General features: G+C 35.2%; 1 long non-coding RNA gene across 1 annotated transcript; it reads left to right on the top strand.

Moving 5' to 3' along the window:
• The first annotated feature begins 225 nt into the window (after positions 1-225).
• LOC140182051 (uncharacterized) lies at positions 226-2142 on the top strand. The gene is made up of 2 exons (XR_011877884.1): positions 226-1317; positions 1414-2142. It is a non-coding gene; the product is annotated as an uncharacterized lncRNA (long non-coding RNA).
• Positions 2143-6947: the final 4805 nt, after the last annotated feature.

Raw genomic sequence — 6947 nt, forward strand, 5'->3', positions numbered from 1 at the left:
TATATATATATATAATATATATATAATGCGTTAAGCTGGAGCTGAGTCATAAACTAGTTTAGCTTTACTTCTAGTCCTGATTACAACTGCGTTTTCTGTATCGATCCTTTGAGTTAAAAATTTTAACTTACAATTTTTTTGGGTGACTTTGCAAACTAAAAAACACAGCCCAAGAGACTTAGGACAACACAGCATTAAACAAGACTAGCACAGTCCCGGTTCATAGCTTCACCGAGTCCCTGCCATGGCGCAAGCCATTCTATATATTCAAGACTGTTCCTTGCTCCACGCTTTGGTAGCAAATCTGCTACTGAATTGGTTTTCCTCTTTACAAGACTGAAGTGAACATCCCGCCTATATATGCCTCATGAGATCTTGAATTCTTGCCACCAAGTCCCCATCTTCACGACAAGGATGATGAGTATCTCTCTGTAATCTCAGAAAAACATTTAACTTGGGAAAATAGAAAGATAAATTTGATAAATGAATGTTGAATATTAACAAAAATAATTTTAATAACAGGAAAATATTCTTATTAGGTTCATGACTGGAAAGAATAGATGAGTGGGCCTCTCATCAAAGTGAAAAACTTAAGGAAAACGCTTTTGATGGAATATGAGAAATTTTCAATGACATTTCTAATGAAAATTATAGAGATAAGAGTCAGAGTTATAGTCAAGGCAAATTGGTTAGCTAGTTATCAATCTTGATTTGTTAAATAGACTTCTTGTTATGTTCAGTTTTGTTTCTGTTATAGATGAACACTACTGCACACTCTATATATAGCAGCATGTGCGTCTATTCATGTAGCGTCAACAATAATTCAATCAATGCAATTCTACAAAATATTTATTCCAACAATAATTCAATCATGGTATCAGAGTGAAGGTTGTGATCAACAATGGCTGCCATAATTCCGCTCCCTTCAATATCTTCTTCCTCTTCTTCAAATTCTTTTTCTGCTCTTGTTCTTGACAAGTTTACAGAAAATTCTTTTCGAGCTTAAAGTTGGCCCTGCATATTATCAATGCTAATGAGCTTCAAGATCATCTTCATCCTGACAAGATTCCTGCACAATTTGATGATGATGCAGCTCGTGCAGCTGCGACTGAATAAAAAACATTCAAAGCATGGAAGCAAAAGGATTACTATTTAATGACTTGGCTGCTAACTTCCATGGATGATACATTCAAGGATCAGGTGCTGGATTGTCGTTATGCTCATCAAACGTCACAATCACTGAATATTTCACTAAAATCTCCAAAATCAAAGTTCAAACACTCAAGACTCAACTGAAGACAATAGAGAAAAAATAAGGTATTACTGCTACAGAATATCTTAAGCAAATTAAAAATGTTGTTGCTGCTCTATCTGCAGTTGGTCATCCTGTTTCATTTCTTGATCATATTTCAGCCACTACTGATGGCTTCACTGAGGAATATACGATGTATATGTCTACATTATGGGAAAGAGCGATTCTATAACACTCATTGAGGTTAAGGCATTATTATTACTTGCACACAAAGATATCATTGAAAGATTCAAGAAATCTGAACTTGGTAGTACTCAAGCTAATCTTGCTCAAGCCTCTTTTCAAATTAGACGCGGTTCTTTCCCTTCCAATTTTGGTGGTAGAAGAAGATAATATGGATACAAAATATCATGATTGAACTCTCAAAGTTATATCTTCATCCATCCCAACTTCGTTTTGTGACAATATTAGTGCAGTGCTTTTAGCCCCAAATCTGATACTTGATAGTAGAACTAAACACTTTAATCTAGACTTACATTTTTTGAGAGAAAGAGTCAATAAAAAAATGGTTTAATTACTTTGTTGGTTTCTATAGTTTAGTAAAATTTTTAATTAGGTCTTTATATTTTTTTCTTTTTAATTAAGTCCGTGCACCAAATTTTTTTTTAATTGAATTCCTATACTTTTTTTTTTCTTTTATTTGGATCCCTGCACCAATTTTTTTTTAGTTGGGTCCCTATACAATTAAATCAATTACTGTTAAGAAGGACCTAATTGAAAAAAAAAATTGGTGTAAGGACTAAATTAAAAGAAAAAAAAGTATAGAAACCTAATTAAAAATTTTGCAAAACTATAGGGACCAACAGAATAATTAAACCTAAAAAAATGTTGAATGTTGTCCATATCAAGCTTAAAAATCAAGTGGCAACCATTTTTACTAAGTCACTTTTTCAATATCAGTTTCATAAATTCAGGTTCAAACTCAAGGTTACTCCAAAATTAACCATGAGCTTGAGGAAGGCTAATGAGAATTACAGAGATAAGAGTCAGAATTATAGTCAAAGCAAGTTAGTTACTTAGTTATCAATCCTGATTTGTTAAGTAGACTTTTTGTTATGTTCTGTTTTGTTTCTGTTATAACTGAACACCTGCACCTCCTATATATAGCAGCGTGTACTTCTATTCATGTAACTTCTATAATAATTCAATCAATACAATTCTGCAGAATGTTCATTCCATTTACAAATTCTGTCAATTATAAAAAAAAGCAATTTTGCTTCTAGCTAGCTAATAAAAGATTTACAAATATGACGTCATGAAATCATGTAGACATATAATTAGTAGCGGTAGTAGCAATAGCAACAATAACAATAGAAGAAAGAGCAAGAGCAGTAGCAGTAAATTAAATCACTTTTATTGATAATAATAATTAACAAAACAATTACATACGTAAGGAATTAAAAAGATTCAATTATAGGTGAAGGACAATATTCACAATTAGTAATTAAGTATATGCATTATATATATATATATATAATTTTGGACTTGAGCGTTGAGTGTTGTTTGTTTGCATTTGAGAGAGGAAAAAGAAACAAAAAGCTCTAGTTAGGTTCTCTGTATCAGCAATATACAGCTATGTAAAAAAGAATAAAGCCTTTAAAATAGGATAAATTTAGTGAGCCAGTCCATTTACTTGTTTAATCGGATCGGATTTATTTATAAAATAATTAAATTCATTTAAATTTCAGGCTAAATAGATTAAGTCTAATTAACTTGAAAAAAAAAAGGTTGAACAAATTAGTTTACTCTTTTATATTTTTGCAGAAAAAATAACATTTTTAATTAATAGTTCTTTTAATTTGGTTCAAAAATTCGATTCATTAATTAAAAAAATATTATTTATTTAAAATTTTTTATTTAAAATAATATTTTTATTAAATATTTTTTAAAAATAAAATAAAAAAATAAAGAGATTAGTTCGTTTAACTCATTAAACTGGCTATAAACAGCCTAAATTATAAAACTATATTCAATAATAAAATAGACTAATCCATTTAACCTACAATTTAAATGAGCTAAATTTAAATAGATCGAACTAACGCATTTGACATCCAAAAAAAAAATAATGGATGATAGTGTTGTGTCTCCAAACTAACTAATTACGGTGAATTATTGTCCAAATCTAAACTTCAAAATACAAGATATATTATAAAGTAAAATCCAATATCTCTATATTTTATTATTTAGCATTGCATTGTCATCCACTCATTCTTATCTGTTAAATACTTAAATCTGTCGGAAGCAGCACGGATATAATATTTTCAATTGCAAAATCGTGTTCCGCATGGATCCATGTGAAACGATTTAATTAATAAACTCCATTATTCATTCGATTAAAAAATGTCTATAAACAGTAAAATAAGTCAATAATAAGTATATTTGTGTTTTATATGTGTTTCATTTCACATATCTTTCTTCTCATATAAAATATCAATAATTAAAATAATTAAATCTTTTAATAAAATAATTAATAATTTTTTTAAAACAACATAATTAAATATTTTACAGTAAGATATTAAAACTTTTATGAATATAAAAATTATTAATTATCAGTATATTTTTTGTATTTTAATTGTATTTCAATTATAAACAAGAATCTACTTTAACTAATATTTACACCATGTCCCAAGATATAAAGTCAGATCCAACAAAGATAAAAAAGATCCACTCACAAAGGATGGCTTCTACCATTTACTCGGCCTCTTTAAAGAGGTCGGACACGGCGACAAGGACCAGTGTTACTTATTTAAATAAGTAACTGCTTCTCCGAATCTCTCATACTATCTCTATCTCTCCTAAAAGATAGATCCCAACAAACTCCCAAAGACAAAGGAAACGATGATCCATTAATTAAAGGTGGATCTATTTCAAAAAAAAGTGGTCATCAAACTCTACTATAAATACACTGACACTCCTTCGGGTATACACACGTTCTATCCTACTAAAACCTGCCTAAAGTCCTTGCTAACTTAAGCATCAGAGTCTCTTGCAGGTACCACCCCCTCCCCCCACCTCCTCACGAGAAACTCGGACGGCGGCACCTCAACGCAAGAACAAGTCGGACGCTGCCCCACATGAAGTTTAGACCTCACATCCAAGCCCAAATCAGTGTTTCAGGTAACTCTCGGAACATTGGTGCCCTTGCTGGGGACCTAGAGTTTGACCCTTGCCAATGGTTGATAATCCCACATGGCGTCTGAATCCGAACCTGAGCCCCATCAGGAAGACCTCGTTCTCGCAATACCTCCACCATGGGAAAGAATGCACGTCCTTCATGGAGAAGGGACATCGAAAAATCCCCAGCCAAGACGAATTCAATCAGAGGTTCATCCACCAGAAGATGAAGAACCTCCACATCCGACGGAGATATTAGGTTTAGTCCATGGCCATCGCGGATGGCTAGAGTAGTTTGAACAAGAAGCTAAACAACAATGGGAAGCAGAACGAGAACTACGAAGAGAGGTAAGACGACGAAAGGAGTTAGAAGAAAATCTCTTAAGACTGGAAGCTGGCCTCCGAAGACGGAGTAATCAAGCAGATAGGGAAGAAAGCCCTTTAGAGGGTAAAGATCCGTTCGTAGAAGAGATCATGCCGGCCAAATTTCCAAGAAATTTCAAAACTCCCGACATGGATCTCTATGATGGAACGACTAACCTGAGGCACCATCTCATCAACTTCAAAAGTCGGATGTACCTAGTTAACGCCTGTGATGTTACTCGTTGCAAATCATTCCCAACGACTTTGACCAAAGCTGCGATGAAGTGTTCGATAACTTAGCGCCCAGGTCGGTAACTTATTTTGATGACCTGGCAAGGAGGTTTCTAACAAGATTCTTGAAGAAGGATAAGGTGAAACACGCACCAAGCTTGCTAGGAGTCAAACAAGAGGTCGGAGAGATGCTCCGAGATTAGATAGAAAAATTCAATAAGGCATGCTTGGAAATACAAAACTTACCGGCTGAAGCAGTCATAATGGGATTAGTTAATGGCCTTAAAGAAGGGCCGTTCTCTCAATCCATATCCAAGAAACACCCCACTTCCTTGTATGAAATACAAGAGCGGGCAGAAAAGTACATCAACATGGAGGAGAATTCCCGACTAAGAGAGCCACTCTCAAGACCCAACCTACCCTATCCACCTCGAGAAAAAAAGAAAGAAGTTAAGAAGAAATAAGAGTACAACTTGGAGAAACCTCGAAGGTATCATAATTATACCCCCTTCCGGGTCTCTCTTGTAGATATTTATAGAGAGATATGTCATACCGAGAAGTTTCCTCCTCCTCGTCCGATCAAACACATGAAGGCAGGAAGTCAGACAGAATATTACGAGTATCATAAACTCTATGGGCATTCTACCAACGACTGCTATGATTTAAAGAATGGTATTGCAAAGTTGGCTAGAGAAGGTCGACTAGATAGGTACTTGGCAAATAGGTTGGACGATCAAAGGAAAACAAATAGAGATGAAGAAGGAGGACGATAAGAACATCCACCTCAAACTCCCGAGCGACACATACACATGATTAATGGGGAATTTGCTGGAGGAGGAATATCAAAATCATCACAAAAAAGACATCTTAAAGAGGTGTACCAAGTCGGGAAAGATAGTAGATCTCCTTATCTACTGCCCATCATCTCGTTTACTAAAGAAGATGCTCAAGGTGGTAATGCCTGGTTATAATGATCCAGTGGTGATAACAATGATCCTCGCCAACACCAACCTCCATAGAACCCTTATAGATCAAGGTAGCTCAACAGATATATTATTTAAACCCACTTTTGACAAGCTCAAACTGGAAAAAAAAGGATCTAAAGGCAATCCCAGATAACCTCTTCAGACTGGGGGATACGCCGATCCGACCTCTTGGGTTCATCTCTCTGTACACTACTTTTGGGAAAGGCACAAAGTCAAAGACGTTAAACATCGATTACATTGTGGTCGACATCATTTCAGCATATAACGTCCTAATAAGTCGGACAACCCTAAACCAGCTTGTAACAGTTGCCTCTATGCCTCATCTATGCATGAAGTTTCTCTCTGCAGAAGGAATTGTTACCATAAAGGAAGACCAAAAACTAGCACGCAAGTGTTAACATGAAAGCCTTAACTTAAAAGGCAGCCCAAAAGGAAAAGTCAATACCATCGAGCTTAGAGGTGTTCGAACTCGAGAAGAACTGCGTTTCCAACCAGGAGAGAAAGTGAAAAAACTGCAGATTAGAGATCAGCCTGAAAAAACAACAAATATAGGGGCTAACTCAGAAGAAGTTCTGAAAAAGCAGCTCATTGGCCTTCTAAGAAAAAATTCTGACCTCTTTGCTTGGAAAGCCTCCGACATGCCTGGCAGATCCCGACCTGATGTCTCATAAGCTCGCCATATACCCAGGCTCCCGACCTATCCAGCAAAAGTGTCAAAAACTTGGGCCAGAAAGGACACAGATCGTGGAAGAACAGGTGCAAGCCTTATTAGAATGAGTGTTCATAAGAGAGGTAAAAAAGCAGAAGGAAAAGTGGAGAATGTGTGTAGACTATACAGATCTCAATAAAGCATGTCCCAAGGATCCATACCCTCTCCCTAGTATTGGCGCTTTGGCTAACTCAGCCTCAGGCTATCGATACCTGTCCTTTATAGATACCTA

The sequence above is a fragment of the Arachis hypogaea genome, chromosome 19 (genome assembly GCF_003086295.3).
Source record: "Arachis hypogaea cultivar Tifrunner chromosome 19, arahy.Tifrunner.gnm2.J5K5, whole genome shotgun sequence".
Classification (NCBI taxonomy): domain Eukaryota; kingdom Viridiplantae; phylum Streptophyta; class Magnoliopsida; order Fabales; family Fabaceae; genus Arachis; species Arachis hypogaea.